This window comes from Canis lupus, chromosome X, assembly GCF_048164855.1.
Source record: "Canis lupus baileyi chromosome X, mCanLup2.hap1, whole genome shotgun sequence".
In the NCBI taxonomy this organism is placed as follows: domain Eukaryota; kingdom Metazoa; phylum Chordata; class Mammalia; order Carnivora; family Canidae; genus Canis; species Canis lupus.
Genome location: NC_132876.1, coordinates 53,467,772 through 53,493,682, shown reverse-complemented (window position 1 = coordinate 53,493,682; position 25,911 = coordinate 53,467,772). Strand labels below are relative to the sequence as shown.

The following is a 25,911-nucleotide window of genomic DNA, read 5'->3' as shown; positions in this document are numbered from 1 at the left end:
GTTAACCATTATCAATTATTCTGCAGTAATTTTTTAATGATTAATTTTCTTAAATGATATGTATATCATTAAGTTTCTAATTTATACCTTTAAAGTGTATAAAAATTTTTAAGAATTCATTATAGTTTATCTTTTCTACCCAGGAAATAAAGATAACATCATTTTAAAAGAAGAAAAAGAGATTAACAACAAAGGTTAAAAAGAGTAGCATCAACATAATTAAGCCAACAGACTTCATAATTATGATCAAACCAATTGTTCCTGACTAAAGATACTCAATTAAGAAAAGCACTAGAGTACAGCATGGCAATGGGTATTTGTAGGAAGTTCTCACTTAAAAGGTGATGGAGTCAGTAGAATAGTACTAAAAGTTACTCCCTTTTTTGCATGGACAAGTAGTGATATAAGAGTATGGAAGAAGTAGGGGACAGATTGTGCATTCTCCTTGCTATGCTGAGGGCTTTATGCTGAAAGCTATGGGAAGCCCATCAGTGTTTATAAATGGGAAAGTGATGTGCTCACATAGATTTCTTAGTGACATCATTTTGACAGAAGCATAGAGGATAGGAAAGAGAAGGGCCTGTAACAATAGAAGTTATAAAATTATTATCGTATTCCTGAAAAGAGATGATGGTGGTTAGAATTAACACAGTGGTAGGGAAGTTAGAGAAGTTACGATAAGAGGTATATATGAGTTCTAAATGACGTGGATATATAGAAACAAATTTATTTAAAGGAATCGGCTCCTATGATTATAGAAGCTGGCAAACCCAAAACCTGAAGAGTAGGGTATCAGGATGGGCCCAGGGAAGAGCTGGTGTTGTAGTTCAAGTATGAATGAACTTGGCTTGTAGAATTCCTTCTTACTCAGGGGAGGTCAGTCTTTTGATATATTCATGCCTTCAACTGATTGGATGAGGCCCACCCTCATTATGGAGAACAATCTGCTTTACTCAAAATCCACTGGTTTACGTATTAATCTTATCCAAAAACACCCTCACAAAAACATCCAGAATAACTTTTGAATAAGTATCTAGGCACTGTGGCCCAACCAAGTTGACACATAAAATTAACCATTTCCAGAGGAGTATTAAATGGTAGAACTGAACGACCCTGATGATTGTTTTGCTGTGGGAATTGAGGAAAGGAGGCATTATGAGAGGTGATACCCTTCACAAAGACAAACAATTAAGGAATAGAGCAGATTTCATCAGGAAGGTTATAATGATTAGTGTTATTTTGAACGTTTCATTTTCAGACCTTTTGGAAAGTTGGGAAATGTCTAAGTAGCCATTGTATATCATATGCATTTGAAACTCAGGAAGGAGATTTGGACTAGACAAACAGACTTGAGAATCGTAGGTTTTTGATGATTAAATTTAGGGTATATTAGTTTGCTAAGGCTTCTGTAAAAAAGTACCAAAAACTTGGTAGCTTAGAACAATATAAATTTATTGTTTCACAGTTCTAGAGAACAGAATTCTGAAATCAATGTGTAGGAAGGGCCACGATCTTCCTGAAGATGCTAGGGAGAGATTTGTTCTATCCTCTATCCTAGCTTCTGATAGTTCCTTGGTTTGTAGCAACATAACTTCAATCTTCACATGCCATTCTCCCTGTGTACATGTCTGTCTCTTCACATGATGTTCTTTTTATTAGGACACCACTCATATTGGATTAGGAGTCCAACCTACTACAGTATGACCTCACCCTAATTAATTAGATAATTCAACCCATAACATATGAGTTCAAATGAGATCACTAAGGTAAAGTATATACATCAGAGGTTCCGAAAGTATGTGGTCTCAGAGCCCACTTATATTTTTAAAAAATTATTGTGGATCCCAATGCAATTGTGTTCATTGCAGAATCTGACAATTTTGCTTATTTGCATAATATATACTGATGTTTACTATCCTAGAATTAAAGCAGACATAATAAATAAAATTATAGAAATCATTTTAATTTTTTATTTACTAGTTCAATTAAAATAACAAAGCAAACCTATTACATGCTAAATAACATCTTTTTATAAAAAGTAGCTTTACATTCTAACCTCCTGGCCCCAAAAATAAATTAATAAGAAGAGAAAATTTAGTGATTGTAAATCTCTTCCAAATCTGGCTTAATAAAAGACAGCTTGATTCTCATACCTGCTTTTACATTCAATTAAGTGCAATAGCATTTGTTATGTAGCTTCTGGAGAACACTATAAACTCATGAAGGAATGCGAGAGAAAAAGGCAAAAAAGTATCACTATTCTTATGGGTATAGCATTTACCTTGCATATCTGAAGTGATCTCAGAGGCCCCTACAAGTTCCTAGACCACACTTTGAAAATCTCTGGGGTGAATAATGAAAAGAGCAAACAATCAAGACAGAGTCTATTGAGTTTTGTGGCAAGAACATAATCTTGCCCCCCAATGCATTGCACCCTTCCCTTTCCCAAAGGACTTAATATTTCACTATTTCCCTAAAAATATACCTGAAATAGAAAAAAAGAAGGGAAGAAAGGACCTATTTTGATTGTCTCTAGTATATATTTTCATTTCCCAAGATTTGGTCAATTATCTTTTCAAATATCATTAAAGCCACAGTATGAAGAAAAAAAAAGCCATAGTATGAAGATCCAAATGAGTTTTTATGCAAATACTTAGCTGAGTGATGTGAATATGAAAGACACTTTAAAATAGGATTTATCTTATGTGCATTGTTACCGTATCTCTATTTAGAGATCAAAGAGTAAACTTTACCATTAGATTCTTGATTTTTGGCCCATATGTTGCAAATACTTTGTTATCATTATTATTACTATTACTGTAGTATTATTTTACACTTAAAAATATATGTGTATCAGTACTTATAAATATGTTTCAGAAAGAGATTCTTCCATTGGAATTGTGTAGCCTTAAGAAGATGTGAGGAAGAATAACACAGTTGGGTAGTTGAGGGTCAAGATGGAACTCAGTGTCAGTTTCTCAGAGAGTGTCTTATAAAAGATGCTATTGTTAACTGAGTGGAAATCAATTGCAGACACTTTGAGGGCCTTGGAGAAGCATGACCAGGCTACATAAAATATGAATCCATGGGTGACATGAGAATGAGGTGCAATCAGAAAGTGACTTAGAGAACTTAATATGTGTCTAATTAGAATAGTGTTATCCACTGTCCAGTAAAGGAATTATATTCATCCTTTCCACTGAGAAGTGATGTCAAACATTTGACTGCCATTGTAGAATATGTATTATATAGACCATAGAGGTATTTCGTGCATGTGTGATTGGAGATACATACCATTACAACCAGAGGACCCTACCTATAACAATAGTAGTTAAGTAAAGAGTCCCTTGGGTAAAGAAAGTCAGTTGAAAATTTCTAGCAACTTTAAAAATACATATACTCTTTCTGTATAGTTTCTATTTCATACCAACTTAGCAAAATTGCAAACCCCTCCCTTTTAGAAAATATCTTGTGATCCCATATAGCTAATAAGTAACAATAGTAAGATATATTTATCTGACATGCAAAATTATATGTATTCATCCCAAAAAAATATTTTAGAAATTAATTATTCAGGAGAATAAAAGGATAAAGCAAACATGAAAGATTATTTATGTTATCCAAATGTATTCATCTGAACTCAGAATTAAGTGAACATATCACAGAAAACAAGCAGCCAGAGAATTACATCTTTCATGTCAAATCCATTAAAAAATACCATGTTTTAAGCCTCCATTTTGAGAGAAGTGGAGATCAGAAGGCAAAAGCCATGATAAGAATCAGTACTTTTTTAATTGTAAAGGAGAAAAAAGGCATTGGTTATATGTTAAAGAGAGTCATTTTGTAAACATAAAATTAAAATGAAAAAGTTCTTGAAGTCTGAGAATTTAAAAGAGCTAGAAGATCAGTTCTAGATCTGCCACCTTCTAGATTTATGACCTTGTTCTTTTCCTTCATCTCTTCATGCCTCAATCACCTCATCTATAAATGTAAGATAATGACACTTACCTCCTCTCATTAAAATTAAATGAGGTAATTAAGCACGGGGCCTAGAACGTACTTGTCATTGCTGCTGCTGAGAGTCATTTTGTGTTCATTGCAGAATCTGACAAAAATTCAAGATACAGTCCCCATCCTTAAGACTTTTGTCAGAGAATTTTACAATTTTGTTGGAGAAATGTGTAACAGAGGAAAATATGTTTTTCCCACTCCCCATCTGAGGTTATTTGGCTGGGACCCTGTAAATTAGACTGACTAAAAATAGATTAACCAAAGAAAAATAGATTTATTAAAGTAGGGTACAATTAATGTGGCATATATGTGAGAGCACTCAGTGATATGGTACTCAAAGGACTGGTTAAAACTTGGGCTTATAGGGATCCCTGGGTGGCTCAGTGGTTTGGCGCCTGCCTTTGGCCCAGGGCGCGATCCTGGAGTCCCGGGATCGAGTCCCACGTCAGGCTCCCGGCATGGAGCCTGCTTCTCCCTCCTCCTGTGTCTCTGCCTCTTTCTCTCTCTCTATCACAAATAGAAATAAATAAATAAATCTTAAAAAAAAAAATCTTGGGCTTATATAGCATCGTAAAAGAATAATCAAGTTTTAGAAATTTATAGGTAAGGCAAAGAAAAAGGACTAAATTTCTAGGTCAGCAAATTATAAGAAGGTAAATATATGGAGCAACTAATGGAAGATAAGGGCCAGTTAATAAAGTTGGGCATTCTGCTATTTCTGGACTGATAGGGGTCTATTTAGAATTGTCTCTGATGAATCGCTTATGTTCTTCTTGGTAAAGACAGGAAGATGGACATTTTACAAAGTTATGTCCTGCTTTTAGGAAAGTAGGGGGAAGACAGCTTTTCTTCTTATCTGCTTTTTCTTAGTTGCCTTCAGCTCAAAGTAATCCTTATGCCAAAGTGATATATTTTGGAGTGACACATTCTGCTACCCTTCAGATAAAATAAAGCTGAACCAGCAAATGATGTACTAATATATAAAAGAGATTATTTGGAAATATCTAAAAGGGGAATTCAGTGAAGTCTAGTAAAATGACATAAGGTTTTGCAGAAAAGACTAAGTATAGTCTCAATGTCTCGGTTGAACTTGATGCTAAAGGATGGGTAATACCTGGCTAAACAGAGGCAAAACTATTCAAGTAAATGGAAATAACATCAGCAGTAATGCATGTCAGCATACAAGGGAGCAGGCCTCATGTATGATATGTTCAATGGCCCACAGGAAAGTACATCAAAATTATTAAGACGATATATCCTATCTTCAAGGCCCAGGTCCACAAATGACTAGCCATATAATCTCTGACAAAGTATTTCATCTCTGTGCCTTAATTTCCTAATCTATAAAAATGGAATAATAGTATCTTCCTTGTTATTATGAGGGCTAAATGAGGGAACCCACAGAGACTAGTGTTACTTCTACTCTATTAGTCTATCAATTATATGTTGATACCTTTGGTCTCTGATAATTAGTTCAATGTTTACTAAATATTTTCTGACATTCCCATTGTCCTTGTTGTCATTGGCAGAGAAGGATTTGAATTGGAAAACTGTTAGAGATGCAACTGGGTGGCTCAGTGGATGAGCTCTGCCTTTGGCTTAGGATGTGATCCCTGGGGTCCTGGGATTGAGTCCTGCATTGGACTCCCCGCAGTGAGCCTGCTTCTCCCTCTGCCTAGATCTCTACCTTGCTCTGTGTCTCTCATGAATAAAAAAATAAATAAATCTTTAAAAGAAAAAAAAAAAAGAAAACTGTTGGAAAGATGGGAAGACTGTTGGAAAGACTGTGAAAAACTTTTCAAGTCAGGCAGGGAAGTTGTGGTATGATGGGGTAGGAGAGCCAAGGTGATTATAAGAATTTGTTCAGGGACGGATGCCTGGGTGGCTCAGTGGTTGAATGCCTGCCTTTGATTCAGGGTGTGATCTCACAGTCCAGGGATCAAGTCCCACATCGAGCTCCCTGCATGGAGCCTGCTTCTCCCTTTGCCCATGTCTCTGCCTCTCTCTGTGTGTCTCTCATGAATAAATAAATAAAAATCTTTAAAAAAAAAAAAAAAAGAATTTGTTCAGGGAAAACTGAGGTGTAGTAAGCCAGAAGCACAAGAAAGAAGAGGTGAGTACAAGGTGGATGCAACTAGAAAGGAATAGTGAAAGATGGGGGGGAAAAATAGTTACCTCCAATCTGTTTCTATTTTCAAAGACAGAATTTAAACTTGTGGCAGTTTAAAAAGGTGGTAAAAAAATAAATAAATAAAAAAAATAAAAAATAAAAAGGTGGTAAAAGGGAGGAAAAGTTCCATAAAAGAGATGGAGAAAAAAGGCAGTGGGAGTTACAATGGATTGAATTTTTAAAAAATTTTTTTAAGATCAGCACAGTTTTACCAATATATAATTATGTATTGATTTTTTGATGTATTAGGTTATTTTATTCATCCAACCAACATTTACTGCATCATTTCCCAAATAATTATAAAAAGCATGCACAGTAATACACCATTTACTTAAATGTAAAATTTAGAAAGCTAATTTAAATGCAGCAAAAATATGCTAAATCAATAAATGTACTCTAAAATGTGTAATAGTATGTAAATCATGCAAAGTTCTTGATATAATCTATGATCTACAACTTTTGATTATATTAGTATAGATGATAAATAACTTAGGCACCACTAAAATAAATTAAATAATTCTGTAGGTAAAGCAAGAAAGCCTACCCAATATCTGTAATATTTGTGAATAAATCTCCTTTTCATGTTTATGGAAGTCAGCAAATTAATTGCAAGGATGTAAAGGAAGTGATAAAACGGAATGCGTTTTAAAAGGGTGTTTTGAAATTGGAAACCCCAAGTATGTTTCTTATGTAAATATTATTTAATCAGGAACTATTTTGTGCCTTTTTATGTAAGATTATAGGGAAATTAGAATTGCCTGTTTACTTCTAGTATGATGATAAAGAATGAGCTACTTTAGTCAGATTTGATGATAAATCATTCTTCTGAGAGTGAATTAGAAAAACTTAGCCAATAGACCTAAACATTTAAATTCCATTACTAGTGGTGGGTAGCAATTTTGTTTATCTGTGTTCCAAGTTTTAAAACAATTACATCTTATAAGTAAATGAATTCATTGCGCATTACATTTTGATCTGAAAAGGTAAAAACTGTTTCCTAATGTCATACCCCAGACATTAAATTACAGTACATAAAATTATAGATTAAGATACCCGTAAATGGGACACCTGGGTGGCTCAGTGGTTGAGCAGCTGCCTTCAGCTCAGGGCATGATCCCTGGGTCTGGGATCAAGTCCCGCATCAGGCTCCCTGCGGGGAGCCTGCTTCTCCCTCTGCCTATGCCTCTGCCTCTCTCTCTCTGTGTCTCTCATGAATAAATAAATAAAATCTTAAAGAAAGTTTTAAAAAAGATACCCATAAATAACAGAATTGAAGCCAGTAGTATTAAAACACTCACAATAATATAAATTACCGGGCAGCCCAGGTGGCTCAGTGGTTTAGCACCGCCTTCAGCCCAGGGCCTGATCCTGGAGACCTGGGATCGAGTCCCGCGTTGGGCTCCCTGCATGGAGCCTGCTTCTCCCTCTGCATGTGTCTCTGCCTCGCTCTCTCTCTCTCTCTCTCTTTCTCGTCTCTCATGAATAAATAAATAAAATCTTTAAAAATATATATATAAATTACTAAGAAAATATAGGTACCATCATTCTGGCATATTCTACAAATGCTAATGAACAGCTCATAAATGACAATGCAGGGCTAAAGAAGTGAGTATACCTGGTGGACTTAGAAAAGAATGGAGGAAAAAGGGTATCTGACTGATATTCTGTTCATTTAAATCGTCTTGTTCTCTACTTTAGCAAATATTTCAAGAAATTTATGTTTTTTCAAAATCAGAACTCATTCTTTTTGTCCTCTAAGTTTGTTCTCTCAGTGGAAATTTGTAGGACTTTTTCACAAATAAAAATATTTAGTAAAGCTTTGCCTAGGTCTTTAGAGCTTTTAGCAAACCAGTTACTTAGTATACATTTGGAACTTGGTTATTCTAATGAAATATCTTTAGGTCCAATTTAGGCAACATTATGCCCTATTGCTGCCATTCATTCAATAAATGTTTCTTGAACTTGTAAGTTTAGGTACTGGGTTAAGTCATCAAGGTGCAAGAGGAGCTCCCACAGTAGCAGCCATCCAGTGATAAATTACACCCTGCTGTGTGAGTCTGCTGACCCCCAAAGACATGTTATCTGAGACAGATCTTCCATTGAGTTAGCCTGCAAATGAAATGAGTCTAACCGTTTTTCCTTTGGAGCCACACAAACCTGAGTTCAGATTCAGTATTACTCTGCCCTCTATACAGTGTAACTTTGGCAATTCACCTAACCTCTCTGGTCCTCAGCTTTCTTGTCAATAAAAATGAGAAAAATAATAGCATCTTTCTCCTAGAATTTTCATAAGAACTAAATGAGAGAATACATGTCAATATTTTAGCACTTGCCTGGCACATGGTTAGCACTTAATAAGTATTGTTTTCCCATTCATAATAATAGTTATTTTAGTGAGCATATTAAAGAAAACTATCAATGGCAGTAATCACTACAATAAAATTTTGGCTGTCTAGAATGCCTATGGGAAGAGGCCTTTTGATTAATCTGATTTTGTAATTATACTGAAAGCCATTTGTATGTCAGTTTTTATCAATTGTAATCTTTCTAAACTCTATCAGTCCACAATTCTCCTCTTATCTACTCAACTACCTCACTTCTCCCACTGTTTTTGGCTTTACATTTTACACAGGCGAAAATTTGTAGAATATAGTGCTTATACATAATTTTGTCCATATAGCTTTCATACAGTATGTAAATTCCTGATAGACCTTCAGGACTTTGTTGTTGTCTCTGGGCCATTATTCAGAGCAGCAGTGAGTATGCACACAGGTGTCAGAGAGTGGGTTTAGTACTAAACCCAAAATACACTTTAGATAAATCAAACTTCTAGTTTTTCCCTGTAGCCTATTTTAGCCACTTATCACTAGTAATTTTTTTTTCTGAGCTCATACTGAAATAATTACATTTCTGACATCAGTCCACTGAAAATAAGTGTTAAACACTCATTCTTTCTGCCTTATCAGTAAAACAAATCACATCTACTAAAAATATTCTTTTAAATAGGAGATAAAAATAAATATGTGAAAAAAGATAGGTAATATACTTTAGATCTCATTAAAAGTTCTTACATTCTAAATGCAGAAACTCAGATTTGCAAAAACCATAAGAGTTGTATTCAGTATGTTGAACATTTAACAAGATGTCATCAGTTCTTATCTAGAAGATGAGCAATGTTGGCAGTTACAAATTTGGCTTTCTTTACAGTATGTGCTTATTGCCATGCATGCAAGTGGGTGAAAACAATCACATTAACTACATAAGAAATGACCACAACACATTGTAGGTGGCCTAATCATTTATTAGAAATACACTTTGGTTCCATATTTTAATATTCTATTTCTTAATAAAGCGTGGAGTAAATAAGACCTGTTACCAACATTGCAGTTAATTTGGCTCTATTCTCATTCAGAGGAATTAGGCTTATGTCAGTAATTGCACCTAACAGATTCATAGAACCAACAAACTGCACTGAACCCAACTGAGTCTCTAACAATTTTTTTAAAAATTTTATTTGTTCTACCCACATTGAATCCCTGATGCCCCAGGCTGCTTCAAACTCAGGAAAGAATCTATTGTCACACTACACGTACAAAAGGATTATTATGGTCATTTCAGTCATTTTTAATTTAATGCTACAGGTATTTATTGAGTGCCCTCAGAGTGCTGAGCAAGAGTGATGCACCCTAATCATAGTATTGTTTTCTGATAACTCATCTCTATTAACCCACTATGGGGTCACTGTCAGCCTTTTTCCTCCGTGTGTGTGTGCCTCTCCTGTAAGAAATAATGTCCCTTACTGCATATTTAGGTATGTGTGTATATGTATCCATGCACACAGGACCATGTGTAACATATAACATATATTTCATTTTTTACATATTTTTATATATGAAAACTTCCATCATATTTTCTTTATGTCTGGTAAGTGCTCTGTCCTCAGTCACTCCCTCCACACATGAACAATAAGTATATACCTTGACTAATTCGTGGGAAAAATGGGGGGAAAAAACACATCTTAGTTTAAGAAAATAGTTATGCCTTTCTTATAATAATATTAGAAAAATATCAAAACCTAAACTTAGAATACCTGATTGTCATCTAAATCATCTGTTTCATAGTAGATCATAAAATGATGGTATGATTCCTTTGAGAGGCAAAAGATGATTATCCTTTTAAATGTGCAGTTGCTATGGATAACATAAAACTTTTGTTTGAATCAGCATTAGAATCTACTTTAAATGTACATTATGTATTAAAAAAATACTTCTCTTTATCAGAGGAAATATTTTGTAACTCCTGAATTTGATTTAGCCTTTTCTATTTGCCAAGCCCTGGACAGGGTGGTCTAGGAATTACTTGGAGTATTGCTAAACAGGATGAATGGATATAGGTCTAGGGAGCTGGAGGCACAGCCCTGCTGATAGAAGGACAGGGTCCCAGGGGTCCTTCTTACACATGTATGGTTCTGTCATAGAAGAATCATATTCTCAGAGTCTGCTGAGTTAGGCTATGCTGTAATATAGTTATAATACAGTGTCTTATTTGGGTTTTTAGTTTCTCAGCTTTATAAAATAACCCTCACCACAATTTTTAGGCTAATAATTTTATGCAGTTGAGTGTTCAAAGTAGAAGAACGTTTTAAAATTCCCTGTTTATCTCCTTATTATCTACACATTCCTGATTTGAGTTGTTACCTCCTCTGATTTTCTGGAACAGTATTTCTATGAAAGGAAAACGTGTTCCCTGTAGTCCTCTTTTGTAGAAAACCCTTTGCACTTGCTTTCTTTTGCCAAGTGAACCTTTTTTGAAAAAGCATCAGTAGAGACAGCTTACCTAGCCTTTGCTAGACAGGAGTAGCTATAGGTGCATTTAAACAATCCAACTTGAAAAGAGGATTTCTCTCTTTTTATTAAAAAACAATTGAAAATGAAAGATATGTGTCTCAGGACAGAGTGCTTAACTGACCTTGCTCTACTGAACTTCAGTATGGTATATGAAACTACCTCCCTGTGTCCTCCCCAGTATTTTTTTCCTCCCTCCCCCACCAATGTTTAAAAAAGATGCTTTGCTTGTTAGAAGCACCTGGTTCTGAGTTCGAACTCTATCTGGCATAATTGGAATCCATTATGTTGTTAGCTCTTGTTATACTGTTTGCATCTCTTATTCTTCACTCAGTGCAGTTTTGTTCTAAGGGCCATTTGATCATATTTTTAGAGGAGATGGAGATCAACCTATAGAGATGGACTATGGCTACATTAAGCTTTAAGTGTAACTATGTTCCATCTCCCACAATACATAAGGCCTTTTTTTTTTTTTTTTTAATAATCTAGCGTAAGCTCCTGTGGCTCAAGCAAGTTGAAAACCCTGACAAGTAATTGACAGCCCCCCCACCCAAGTACTTCTCTCCTCACTGGGAGATAGGGGGATATTGGTGAAGGGTTGGCAGTGCAGTTCCTAGCCTATCCTCTTTCATACCCTCTCTCATTTTAAACTGCAGGGGAACAAAGTAAACATCTTTATAAGGAAACCTCTGGGTTCTTACTTTTGAAACCATACATAATTTTTTTAAATTTCTTTTTATTGGAGTTCAATTTGCCAACATATAGTATAACACCCAGCGCTCATCCCGTCAAGTGCCCCCCCTCAGTGCCCGTCCCCCAGTCACCCCATCCCCCCCACTCACCTCCCCTTCTACTACCCCTTGTTCATTTCCCAGAGTTAGGAGTCTCTCATGTTCTGTCACCCTCTCTGATATTTCCCACTCATTTTCTCTCCTTTATTCCTTTTCACTATGTTTTATATTCCCCAAATGAATGAGACCATATAATGTTTGTCCTTCTCTGATTGACTTATTTCACTCAGCATAATACCCTCCAGTTCCATCCACGTCGAAGCAAATGAAACCATACATAATTGTAACCTTGGGAGAACATATTGTTTGTCCAGGACTTGAGTAGTTAACACTTCTTTTGAAGAATGTGGTCCTTTATTATTTTTTTAAAGATTTTATTTATTCAAGAGAGACAGAGAGAGGCAAAGGGAGAAGCAGGTTCCATGCAGGAAGCCCTATACGGGACTCAATTCCAGGACCCGCTCTGGGCCGAAAGGCAGGCGCTCAACCTCTGAGCCACCCAGGCATCCCAAATGTGGTCCTTTAAAGACAAAGTAACTAGGGACTAACTAGAGCTTACATATCAAAGTAAAACCACAAATTTGTGTTCTTGAGGTGTCATCACATTTACTGAGACAGTAGTATGTCTTAAAGAAAAACTATTATTTAAATGGAAAATGGGGCCATTTGCCATGTTTTGTTTTTGTTTTTGTTTTTGTTTTTGTTTTTGTTTTTGTTTTTGTTTTGTTTGCTTGCTTGTTTTAGAGGCAGAGGATAAGGAGCTTGTCTCACAAGAATGGTAGGCAAGGGAAACCTTCATGTGGAAGTCAGCATCTTTAAATCTCCGGTACTCAAGAAATACCAAGTTTCAGTTCACAAAATAGAAGTCCTTTGTTATAAGCGTCTCTCTCCTTTCTCTCTCTGCCTGTAGGCAGTTTCTGAAACCAGTTTTTAATTCCCATGTAATGCTTTTATGACATTTATCCACAAACCTATTTTGATTTTTTAAATTAATGATGACTTTTTACCATTCTGCTGTACCTCTCTCCCCTTCTTTGGAATTGTACTATCTCACTCTTACTGACACATTGCTTTCCTGGTGGGTGACCTCAGATTTGCAAGCAATTTGACATGTAAATAAGGTGGTGAGAACTACCTCAGCAATTCAGTTTCTATTTGAAAGGAATTAATCAGTGTTTTTATGTTTTCTTATATTTTCCTCTACATTGTGTTTTCACAATTATTTTAGGCACAATGGGAGGGCCTCTTTTCTCTTTCACTCCACTTCAAAAAAAAAAAATTGGTTGATTCAAAGTCTTCATGGAAATTTAAAACTCCATGTTTTATAATAGGCTTCTCCTACAGTATGTGTTTTTGTACAACAGAATGTGCCATTCAGCAATAGCTAGTAACTATCATTTTTCAAGGAGCATATCAGGAATATAGATGCTTTGATCAGCATGTTTTTATTTTCACTGATATTAAAGTAATGTTTATCTAGGAGGAGTTATAAGAAATAGTGCATAAAACTTTGACCTTAATTCTTAACTTTGTAGACATTATATATTCATAGGCGTTTTGTGTGCTTTGACAGGTGTGGAAATATAAAACTCTACCTCAATGTGCTAACAAGTAAATATGGATATGGTTTTACCGGATGGACTCATTAGCAAATATACCTTTTAAATATAGCTCCCACTCCTACTGCCCCCCAACCCCATTCGTATTGCTAATTGGCAGGCTAATGTACTGCCATCAGGCAGCTTGAGTTTCTTCATCTGAAAGAACATTGCAGCTCTTTTTTGATACCCAGTGGCACTTTGGCAGGTGCCTCAGGAACCATACTGTGGTGGGCAGTTTCAGATTCTTGGACTCATATTCTTTGCATTCTCTGAGGGAAGTGGTTCTCAAAGTGTAATCTCTGGATCAGCAGCTTCAGCATAATCCAGTATTTGTTAGAAATGCAAATTTTCTGGCCTCACCCCAGACCTACTGAATAAGAAATTGGGTGGGGATAGCAATCCATGTTATGACAAACTGTGGGGGTGATACACACTAACATCTGAGAACCCCAGAGTCCAATAACTATACTCATCTTATTTTACAGATGTGACATCTGAGACATAAACAGCACTTGATCAAGGTCATAAAGCTAGTTTAATGTAAATGGGAGAGCCTGGAGTAGAGCCTGCCTCAGCCCACTGATCTTTGTACTATACTATTCCATATTGCTAGAGCTTAAAGTTGTTTTTAATTATTTAGATTTAGTTATGACAGATTATTATACATGAAAAAATGAGAGGCTTATCTTCCAAGCTTTGCATTCCTATAATTTTTAAAACTACTGTTAGTGAGAGGATCAATCAGAATCAAGTAGTTTTCAGTGACAAGGTGGGAAGATATACTTGGCATTGGAAATTTACAGGGAACTCAGCAGAGTCTTTGTGTTGTCTAATATGGCTTTGATGGATGGATATCATGTTTTTCAAACTACAACATACCAAAATGAACTCAAACAACTGACTTGTGAAGAATGATCATTTGTGTTTTGTATGTGTGGTTTGTAAAATGAACTGCCAAATAATTTCTTAAGTAATAATGTCCCTGTTATATTAAAATAGAGTTCCTTAGTTGTGGGGATGAAATACATAATGGATTGTATAGCTTCTTAAGAACACATCTATTGAAGGGACACCTGGGTGGCTCAACAGTGGAACATCTGCCTTTAGCTCAGGGCCCACATGGGGCTTCCTACAAGGAGCCTGCTTCTCCCTCTGCGTGTATCTCTGCCTCTCTGTCTCTCGTGAATAAATAAATAAAATATTTGTTTAAAAAAAGAACAACACATCAATTGAAGAGTAAGAATCCCTATATTAGTTATTAGGTGAGTATTAGTATACTTGTTCTTTAATTATCCTTATTTTGTTTACACTAGTTGGATGTTCTTGGATGTGCTTCAGATAGCAAATAAGCATGTCCCTATATTTTGCCTAAGTGATGCAATTAATGAAAGGGGCAAAATCTGCACCCCTTTGTTCATGAAACAAAATGAACATTTTGACTTGAATAAAACTGAGACTTTTAGCAAGAACTTATGTCTAAAATCTATATCTTCCTGCAAGTGACCTCTTATTTATTTCAAAATATCTGTCTTTTCTCATCAATTCCAGCATGAACTCTGTAGAAAATAAAAAAGGGAACTTTTCTCATGAGAACTTCTGTCAAGAAACAATCTTCTTGGCTCTCTTCTCATATATTAAGAAACAGTTCTCATCTTTCTTAAAGTAGGTTTGGACATTTTTCTCTGATGAATACTTTACATACTCTGAGCAAACAGCTTTAAATTTCTTACATGTTTTGCCAAAGAGATTCCTACTTCTTTTTTAATCCCCAGTGGCTTACGGTATCATATCTACAGATAATTTATACTATGTTTTCTGTAAGCAATGTAATAAGGCTTATAGTAATTCATTCTGTAGCAGTATTTCTGGGTCTGTTTGCACTTGATGCTAAGTTCACTTCGAGTAATATCAATCCTTTCAATGTCTTTTCTCTGATTTGGTTTCCATAAAACATCAGGATGCTCTCTAGATTATCTGGGCCATTTCCCTGCCTCAAGGTGTGCTTGTATGTAACTCTATAAGACAAACAGTTAGACAGCATGTTTCTAAATGTCGCAAGAGAAGGAAAGTGCAATAGTACCAATAATCCTTATATAGTGAGAGAGATCCAGGGACATACCATCTATACTTATAATCCTCACAAATTCCACTTTTCTTGAGTGCAGTTATGATTCTCTTATTTTTATTAAAATTACTTGACATGTCTTATTCCTTTACTTCAGACAAAGTATTTTATTTCTAAACCTAACCTTAAATTATATTCTTATTGAGAAAATAGAAAGCATATTTCTAACCAGTATATTCTACCATGTAATCACATTTGACAAATTGTCAGCCCTTATTGATATATAGGTCTATCTTGGTTAACGATTATTATTGGATATGTTTCTCTTTTTTAATGAAAACCTATTATTCATTTTTTCTTAAAAGTTCAATGATTTATGTATTCCAGTTGCTTTTAATGATGGATTTATTCATTTTAGAGAGAGAGAGACAGGGGAGGGGCATAGGGAGAGGGTGAGAGAGTCTCAAACAGACTCCATGCTGAGCATGCACCCTAACATAGGGCTCCATCTCACGACCCTGAGATCATGACCTGAGCCAAAACCAAGACTCAGATACTCAACCAACTGAGCCACCCAGGTACCCCTCAGATGCTCTTTAGTATTCAATATAATCACAGCATGCTCAGGGTTATGTCACTGGTCCATTGGATCTCATATTTGTTAAAATGATATTATTTACCATATGTTTGTGTCATATTGGACATGTTAGGAGAAAAAATTGAATTTTAATGTGAAAGGTCCTTTTTTAGCAAAAGGAAAAATGCATTCTCTGACACTAATAAAAGTCATGCTGGCATTCTCTTACAAGAAACTCACTAAAATGACAAAGAACATGAAAAATGTATTAAAATGTTTGATTGAACTAAGATGGTTGATTTGCTTCACTATCTGATAAATTATAATGAACAAAAATAAAATTATAAGTAATAAGAGAAGTAAATGTGGCAGACATATTGGTATTCTAGGTAATAGTGAAGCAAATGTCATTATTTCATGTGCTTACAATAGAGAAAAATAAATTTGACTTTTTTTGCAAATATTGCTGAATTTTCTTGTGAAAAATACTATAATGAGTGGATTTATTTATTCAGTTCTTTGTGAGTTACTGGCTATATCAAGGTTTTGGAAAAACAAACATGTATTCTCTATCTCTAAGTATGTTAACTAATCTATAAAGGCTTGACATTCATTAATGCTTGCTGAGGGAAAAAATGAGTTTTAGAGATTGTGTTTTGCTCAGTACTGCATAACTTACTTTCACAAGCCTTACTTAAGCTTTGATTCCTAAATCTCTCCCCAGTGAAATCATACCTCAAAGATGTTTCATTAAAATGACAAGATAAGCTGCCTTGTATCCCTGTGCTGGAGTGGGGGCAAGGGAAAGAGTTCTAGGAGATTTTACACAACCATTCCTAAGCTTTAGGGAAAAAAGCAGAAATCATTGACTTCAGTGAAAAATCGGCAACATCTCTATCATGAAGATAATAGCCGAAACGATGGGCTCACTGTGCGCATAGCTCTGGCTTGTCTTGATCTTGCATTGATGACTCATACAAAGTTAGAACATGGAGGATGGAGTTATGGAATGTAGAAACTACTAGAAAGATTGTGTCTTTGAAGTTATGCATTTTAGGAAATACTTTTAAATGCATTGTTTTCATTGTTACAGCCTTTTGTATTGTGCAGTCTTTCACCTTTGTCTACCCTTCTTATATATATATTTTTAAGATTCATTTATTTATTGAGAGAGAGAGACAGGCAGAGACACAGGCAGAGGGAGAAGCAGGCTCCATGCAGGAAGCCTGATGGGGGACTCGATACCGGGTCTCCAGGATCACACCCCGGGCTGCAGGAGGCGCCAAACAGGTGCGCCACCGGGGCTGCCCCCTTCTTCTATTTTGAAATATTTTTTTAGAGAAATGGTAATTGTTCAAATGGCTTCATTACATACCTAAATGTTAGTTTGAACCATGTGAAATTGTTGCTGTTTGGTCACTTTTTTGCCTATAAAAGTGGCAATCTCACATGGTTCAATCTAATAAAAATTACATAATTCTCAAAACAGAAAGATAATAGCCTACTATTAACCATTTTTAATTGTATATAAAACTCATAATCTATCTTAGTTGATCATTTACTGGCTAAGTTTGACATTTTAAGAGAATTTTCTAGCAGATCTTTGGCATTAAAAGGTAGAGTTCAAATATGAAAACCTATTCCCTATTTATGCTGGGAAACAGACCTTAATGAAGTCACCTAATCAGTAGCCTGGTCTCCTATGGATGCATTTCTTATGTTTGCATAGTATTTCTTCAGAGAAAATGCAGTGTGTTGGTTAATCTATCATTTTCATTATTATTGTTCCAGGTAAATATGCCCTGGTCATTCTAATGAGATTAAGAGACATTGCTGTATCTTGGGTAGAGCTGGATATTAACAAGGTTTCTTGAGCTACTCAATTCCAAATCACCGCTTAAGTGAGGATTATCAATCCATCTGGCACATGTTGACTCCTCCAGGTTTAACTCTGAGGTAGAAGTGACCTCTTCCTTTCTCTGCTCCCCAGTACAGGGTATGCCTTAAGATAGCTTCCTCTAAACTGGATATACAAATTTCAACAATGAACAGAATTCTCTCAGTGATACTTTTCTTTCTTTGTTGAAGATAGTGTTAATATGAATACTTAGTGACTAAAATAAATAGATTTAAAGCCTCACGAGATAGGTAATTGCTTTAAAGAAATCATGATAAATTTTTCTCCCTTTTCCTAAAGTAGAAATCACAGTTCTGTTGAAAACCCAGGATTCCATATATCATAAAAGCATCAATAGTGTATTCCTTCTAAAGAATGGGGATAAATTCCCCTTATACTAAAAATCGCCAACTGTCACAGAAGTGCTAAGTGAAAAATTGTCCTTATCATTTCTTTGTGGATTGCAATTTTCCCCCATTGACCTAGGCTATAAATAGGAAATAAACAATTGAATGAATCAGATAGTATGCAGATTTTACTGATGAGTTCAAATGAACAAATCATAAAAAGAACCAAATATTGCTTGGTCCTAAATCTTTGCCAAGGAGAGTTTAGTAACCCCCTCACTCTCCCTTCTTTTGACAGATACCACTCTTTAACCACATTTTTGAAGAGTAACAAATATTTGTTTTTGAATATTTTTTTACTTCCTTAAAAGATGGAAAATAATTAAGAATGTTAAAAAATTATTTCTGTTCAGTGGACAGGCAAAATACAGTTTTAATATCATTTCTTTAATAAAATCAGCAGTTATTCCCTTTATAACATCTTTATCCCACATAATCTATCAATATATGGACTATACAAAAACAACTTGATTTTCTAAATGGTAGAAACTTGGATTCTACAAACATTTGAGCCATTCTCATAATATAATGCAAAAAGTAGGCTCTTCTATTAAATTATTGTTCTAAGAGCCAAAAAGCTATAGTATTTTTCTTTCTGTTCTTCAGATATATCACGTATCAAGTAAATAGATTTTAAAAGACTATTTCACTTTTATTCCATTTGACTAGCAAAATTCTTTATTAGCAAAAAGTTCCCTTAATTTTTATAATATATTATATAGAGGAAGAAATACACAATTTACCTATTTGTGGCAGTGCATCTCAAGAGGATGACTTATAGGGTTTTGCACAGTGCTATCTGCTAAGTAGTTATGTGTTGATAACTTGAAAGAGATAGTAAAAATTACATAAGGAGTGTGCTGAGGGTATGATTGAAGCAGTGCTGATTGTGTCTTGAGTGCTGATTGTGCTTTCCACTTTAGAGCCTCCTGTCCCAACAAGAGACATGGATGAAACAAATGTGAAATTGTAAATCTTTCCTAGCTAAACCTAAACAAGAAATTGTCTATTTGCAAGTCTGTCTTTGACCACAACTCTATCCATTTCAATAAAAATGTAACTATTTACAAACCGGAATTACACAACAATAGATAGATAGTGACATAGTTATTTCATAAAATGGTATATGATATAAACCATGGGAGTTTTTGAATTTAAAAAGAAAACTCAAAGAAATGCAGAGGTCAAGTAGACACGTCAACTTAAAATAAAGCACATATGAAGCTAAGCTCCAAGGAATGACATTCTTTAAATGCCAGTATTTTATCTGGTTTCACCAGTTCTTAGCAGGTTATTTAAGCATAGTTATCATCCATAATGACTTTATTTTAAAAGAACCACATAATGCTCAGAAATTGACACAATTATATGTCTGGGATATTGGTGCCTAATTTTGTAATTCTATATCATTTTCTTCTGATTGACTCCCATGTAATTCAATGGCATCCATATTATTTACTCAGTAATCTGTAATTATAGACTTCCTTTAATGAAGCACCCTATGCTTTATTGCCTTGTGTTTTTAGGAGCTCTGTGGGTTTCAATTTTAGAAAATTTGAACTTGGAAGAGCTATTTTTTTTCCCAGATAAACATTATAAAGTAGTGAAGAGGTTAATCACTATTGCCTTGATTGCTTGAAATACCAAAAGACAATACCACTTAATATACAATTACCATATTACTTTTAATATGTCTTCTTTTTAAAAGATTGAATTCAATTAAATGGTAGTAGTAGTATGTTAAATTTACTATGAATATCTGCCTCAGGAAGTTATTTATTTATTTTAAAATTAATTTTTTCTATTGGAGACCAACTTCTTTTTATTTAGTAAAGCAAATAATTAGGTATATCTAAATTTTAATTATTTAACATAGCAGGATATTGTTAATATGTGTTTGTAAAAATTGTCTAAATTACCTGAATTTTGGTCGTTTGTTTCTATAGCATTCAGTGTAGGAATTTGATCCCTTGAGTAGATCTGGTGAGCTTAAATATATTCCCATAATAATCTATCTAAAAGCTCTATCTATTTACTTGAAAGTATAAATCTTTTTGTTAGTCTTTGTCTTTTTTGTTGTTGCTTTTTTTCTTTAGAATTTGCATCAGTCTTTTATTTCTTAAATTTGGTACGTGAGGGAAGACATACAGGTGTGAACATTCAGGGTATGTATGGAATGATAAAGAGAAGTATCATGGGTGGTGTACCAAGTTGGAGGTACCAAAGAAAAAATCTGAACATAATTAATAAGACCATTGGTGTTTAGATTGGATCTGATGAGTGAGTGTTGAATCTTGGAAAAAGGGATAGTGTGATTAGAATTAGAGTTTAGCAATAGGAGAAACTAGAAACAGAGAATTCACCAAGTTGATTCATGTATTATTAGTCTGGGTTAAGGGATGAATATTCGACTTGGAGAAGAAACTCTGATTCTGTGACTTACAGCCTGTAACAAAGTGGTATAGCTTAGTCACTGTTGGAATCTGGAGATGAAGATTTCAAGCCTGGGAAATATTCAAAAATGGGAAAATTGGGATGAGAAGTCACTAGAAGTATAGCTGGGTGGGGAAAAAAATCTGTGGATGATTACATCAGTCTTAGACGTGTTGTCTGAAGTGGTGGGAAATTTTGTAAATAACGTTATTTGGAAGTACCAATGATTTGAACCTATAATGGAAATAAGATTTAACTAGTAGGGATTCGAATTATGGCATCTTCATCATAGAAAGGAATTAAAATCCTTAAAACTGATCACTTTCCACTGTCCAAGACAGAAAGGCCACAGAGTGTGCAGTGACATTTCGATCTGCTTTCTAAATAATTATCTTTCAGCAACTTGTTTCAATTCCATCAGGAAACAGCAGTAAGATTGCTGGACAAACCATTCCAGTTGATTTGAGATAGTATCCAGCCATGCTGAGTCAGACTGGCTCTTTCTTCTGGAGCAGATTATTGAAATCCTCTTTAGAAATTACTGAGGGATTTAGATCAAGGCTTAAAGGTAAATCCTTCCTCTCCCATTTTGAAACATCGATGTAAATTACACTACTGAGTTATGATAATGCAATATCAGAAGTACTTTCTTCAGCTCCTTTTTGAGGCAAGTGGCAATAGGCAACCTCTTAAGCATTGCTAACTCTGTTTTGTGCTATATGATCTTCCCCTACTTTGAGATTGGTCCAGAAATTGATTTTTGACTCAAGTACAACCATCTATAGGCTGGTCTATTTCATAAGAGGTGGCCTGTCATAAATACTCCTCCCAAAATTCTATTCTGTAATGGTTGAATCAGTTTGATTCTTTTTCTTGAGGAGTTTGGACTTAGATACAAAGAAAGAGAATTAGTCCACAACTAGCAGAAGAGAAAATAAAAACAAAGAAGAGTAGATGCACATGGGTAAGTTTGAGTGGACATTAAGGTAATAAAGTAATAATATTAACGGATGACTAGGGCTATTATAGTTGGAGGATTAGTCATAACTGTATCTTGAATGGTGTTTCAGCTCTTCATGAGACCTGACCATGGAACTGCTGAAGGCTGTTTCCCTATTCCTCTTTATTTCTGCATATATCCTTATACTAAACCCCCACCTTTGGTTCTTGTAAGCCATCTAACATGTTCATCAAGAGGATTATAACAATAGCCAGTTAAATGACAGAAATTCCCTCTTTTCCTATTCCTTTCTCCTTGCTCCACCCACTAACAGATCTAATTACTCCATGAGAGTGGAGTATGGTGGTGAGTGAGTAGGGTAGCAGATTATACTACCATTCTCCCCTTTAGGTACCTGGGCCCAAAAGAGTAACTGGCCATGAAGTAAGGAAACACCTTGAAGCAAATATAACATTACTGTTTAAACTACAATCAGAACATTATGGAATCTTGCCAAAATGTCATTAAGAGACATGAAAGGGAGATTTGACATTGCATGTCTAGGAGCAGTAGTAGAAAAAGCAAAAAACAATTTTATGTGTTTACCTTTACTAAATTGAGACTGCACAATAAACCAGTTGGTTATACGTGCTTTTTTGCAAACTGCTTTTGTTTTTTTAAAAAAGGAAAACTATAAAATACCATCATGTTAAAAAAAAAACAATATGATATGCTCCTCAATTTGAAAGGAGTAGTTGTAATAACAAATTGGTTTGCAACAATGTGTACTCTCTGACCATTCAAAAATATGTGGTCAAAGAAACACACCCAAATACACAAGATGAAACTCCTTGTACTTTAAAAATAGATAAGCAATAGTTACATTCCTCCACACAAAGTAGAATGAAGTTGTTACTGCCTTTCTGGCTGGAGAGTTGACTCTCTATAGAATCTAATAAGCACAGAAAGAACACCAGATCCAAAAGTTGGGCTAGTAACTGATGAATTGTCCACCTGTTTCCTATACTCCCAGCATCGGTAATTAAGAGTACCTGCTTCCTCATTTACAACAGTTTTTATTAGTTTCAGAGGTAGAATTTGGTGTTTCATCAGTTGCATATAACACCCTGTATAACATTTTTATACTCCATGATGGGCTGCCATTATTACCATGGTTTATGACATTTGTTAAACAGCCTGACTGTACTTTCATGAGGGCTATTCTTGAAAAGTCACTTTCATCCCGCACTTACCTTTTATGTGTGCTAGGCACTAAGGAAGATACAAGTATACATTTGGCCTCATGATAATGCTCTGGAAGGTAAAACTATTTCTCTCCCTCTGCTCTCTACCACTAGTCATATACTTGTATTTCTTATAAAGATGGTTAGGCTTATTGTACAGTACTGTATACTGATATGGCAGTCTAGTTGAAGTCTATAGATAAGGAGCCAGGTCTTCCATAAAGAAGCCAAAAATACTCCATGCCAGTCAGAGGTTAGTTGTCATACAGGAAATTAACACTTGGAAATCAAGTCTCCCAATGACCTTCGAAAAAAAACCCTCTCTTTTTGTAATTGTTCTTTTGAAACTATACTTTAATGACTCTTAAATGTAAATCCACCTAGAAGTGTATGCATAATTGTTATTTCATTATCCTGTCTCATTCTTGGCTTTGGCCCTCTAAATGGAGGTATCTCAATTTCAAGAAGGCTAACATTGACTGCTTAATGTTCCTTCCTACCTCCCATCCATGATGAGTTTTTGTTTTACTTGATATGGAAGTTGCCAAGGTCCTTCCGTATCTCAGAGGCTATTTGTGAACTCCACAGGTACCTATACCAGCATGATGTTGATACTGACTATGCATATTCAAGAGCAAGGGTCAGCAAATTTTTTTGTAAAGGGCCAGATAATAAGTATTTTAGGCCTCACAGGCCAAAATGTCTGTGTCATAACTACTCAGCTCTACTGTTGAAGCAAGAAAGTAACCATAGACAATACATAATGAATGAGAATGGTTGTCATCCAATAAAAGTTATAGATTAAAATATGAAATTTGTGAAATTTTCATGTAGCACAATTTTTTTTTGGGTTGGGGGTTAAAAAAAAAAACAACAGGGACACCGGTGGCTCAGTGGTTGAGCGTCTGCCTCCAGCTCAAGGTATGATCCTGGAGTCCCAGGATCAAGTCCCACGTTGGGCTCCATGCATGGAGCCTGCTTCTCCTTCTGCCTGTGTCTCTGCCTCTCTCTCTCTCTCTCTCATGAATAAAAAATAAATAAATAAAATAAAACATTAAAATGTGAAAACCACTGTTAGCATGTGGACTGTTCAAAAACAGGTGGTGGTAGACTCGACTTGACCACGCGGGCTATAGTTTGCCAATACCTTCTCCAGAAACACAAACTCCAGGTTCTTTTAAAAAAAATTTTTCATACTTTCCAGATTCTAATGCTGGTTTTCTCACCTCCCAACTATGTGATCTTGAATGAGTTACTTCTCCTAAATATGCCTCAATTTCTTTACCTGGAAAATAGGTTGTTGTGGGGATTCAACTTAAATCCATTAACACAGGCCTAACATATGGGAAGTTCTCAATAAATCACATATATTATTAATAGTCCTACTTCCAAAAACCTCTTTTGTCTTTTTGGGAAGTAGATTAGATTTCCTTTGGTGGATGGTTTTGAATTGACTTAAATTGCTTCTTCTTCCAAGTCTGTTTTTGCATAATTTTCTCTTTACAAGTGTTCCATGCCCTTAGTAAATGATTGATTCTGATAAGATACACACAGTATTTTCAAAAGTTCCTTTGAAATATTAATTATTTAAAATATTGAATGTGCGATATTTCACCAGAGGCAACAATGGTTTTCTGGTTCATTGAGTGTTTATTTTTACAATATGTAATTTTCTTCTCCCAATCTTCTAGCATACACGTAACTAAAAAAAATGAATATGCATAAACATTATTTCTCAATGACCATTTACTATCAAGGTGTCTTATTATAGGCAAACTGCCAAAAATGTGTCCCTGGACAAAAAAGTTTCTTCACTATAACTACCATTAGAGTTCCATTTATTTGTGTTAACAAGCTCTCTTTAAGATACAAATGTATCAGGGAAAGTTAACTTACCAACTGAGTTACCCTGACAAAATTAGGTAGCACCTACCATGTAGATACTTGGGAGAAATCACCTCATCCTTCACCATTCATCACTTTGGAGCAAAATATCCATTTATCTTATGATCCCTAATACAATATTTATCTCATGACAAAATATACCTAAAACATTAACCATAATGTTAAAGAAGAGCAGCATTCAAAAGGAAGTTTACCCAGGATCTGATGATTTACCTCACTATAGGAAACTGTTAATTACCTGTTCTGAAAAGGAGATGAGATAACAGAATGAATGAACTCTCTAACCAACATTTTCCCTTTAGTTTTAACTTTAAGTGCTCTGAGATTGATTTTGCTTTTTGGTAGGTAACACTGTGCTAGTCCTAAACCTAGGAGCATAACATTTTTATGTTTTGTTTTACAAATTTTCAAGTGCCATGTAATGTAATTACTGTACTGCTCCTAGCTCATCCTGTGGTTTCTGGTAGTTTCTTCTGAGCTCCTGTGTCCTTTTTTCCCTTGTAAAAGTTTTCTTCTTTTTCAACAGGAACATCCACTTTCATTATTTTCTTTAAAACTTAATACATTTTTAAAAAGATTTATGTATTTATTCATGGGAGACACAGAAAGAGAGACACAGAGACACAGGCAGAGGGAGAAGTAGGCTCCTTGAAGAGAGCCCAATGTGGTACTCAATCCTGGATCCTGGGATCACACCCTGAGTTGAAGGCAGACGTTCAACTGCTGAGTCACCCAGGCGTCCCTAAAACTTTATACATTCTATATATGCCCTCTTGTAATCTCTTTGGAATGGTATCTTGATTTTCTTACTTTCATTGCCATAAATAACTTCACAGACTATTATCTTAGTTACCATCTGTTGATTTTCCAAGTCACCCTTTTCTCTATTTTTCGCTCACAATTAAACTATAAACTAACAAAAACTTCCCAACTACAAACTAACAAAAACCTTCCATCAGGTATAGGCTTTCTAGATGTCTGTAGACTGCAATACACGTTGGCCAGGTTTTTGCCAAATGGTTTGAC

General features: G+C 35.1%; 1 protein-coding gene and 1 long non-coding RNA gene across 11 annotated transcripts in view; one reads left to right on the top strand and one right to left on the bottom strand.

The window, feature by feature from the left end:
• DIAPH2 (diaphanous related formin 2) overlaps window positions 1–25,911 on the top strand; it is a 1,054,304-nt gene that overhangs the window by 842,944 nt on the left and 185,449 nt on the right. The gene's annotated exons all lie outside the window — the stretch shown is intronic.
• LOC140627896 (uncharacterized) overlaps window positions 1–25,911 on the bottom strand; it is a 115,696-nt gene that overhangs the window by 69,488 nt on the left and 20,297 nt on the right. The window contains exon 4 of one of the 5 annotated variants that reach the window (XR_012026407.1): window positions 24,615–24,682. The exons of the other annotated variants lie outside the window; for them this stretch is intronic. This is a non-coding gene — a long non-coding RNA (uncharacterized lncRNA). Of the gene's footprint in view, window positions 1–24,614; window positions 24,683–25,911 lie in introns of those variants that run through there. 5 annotated transcript variants of the gene reach the window in all.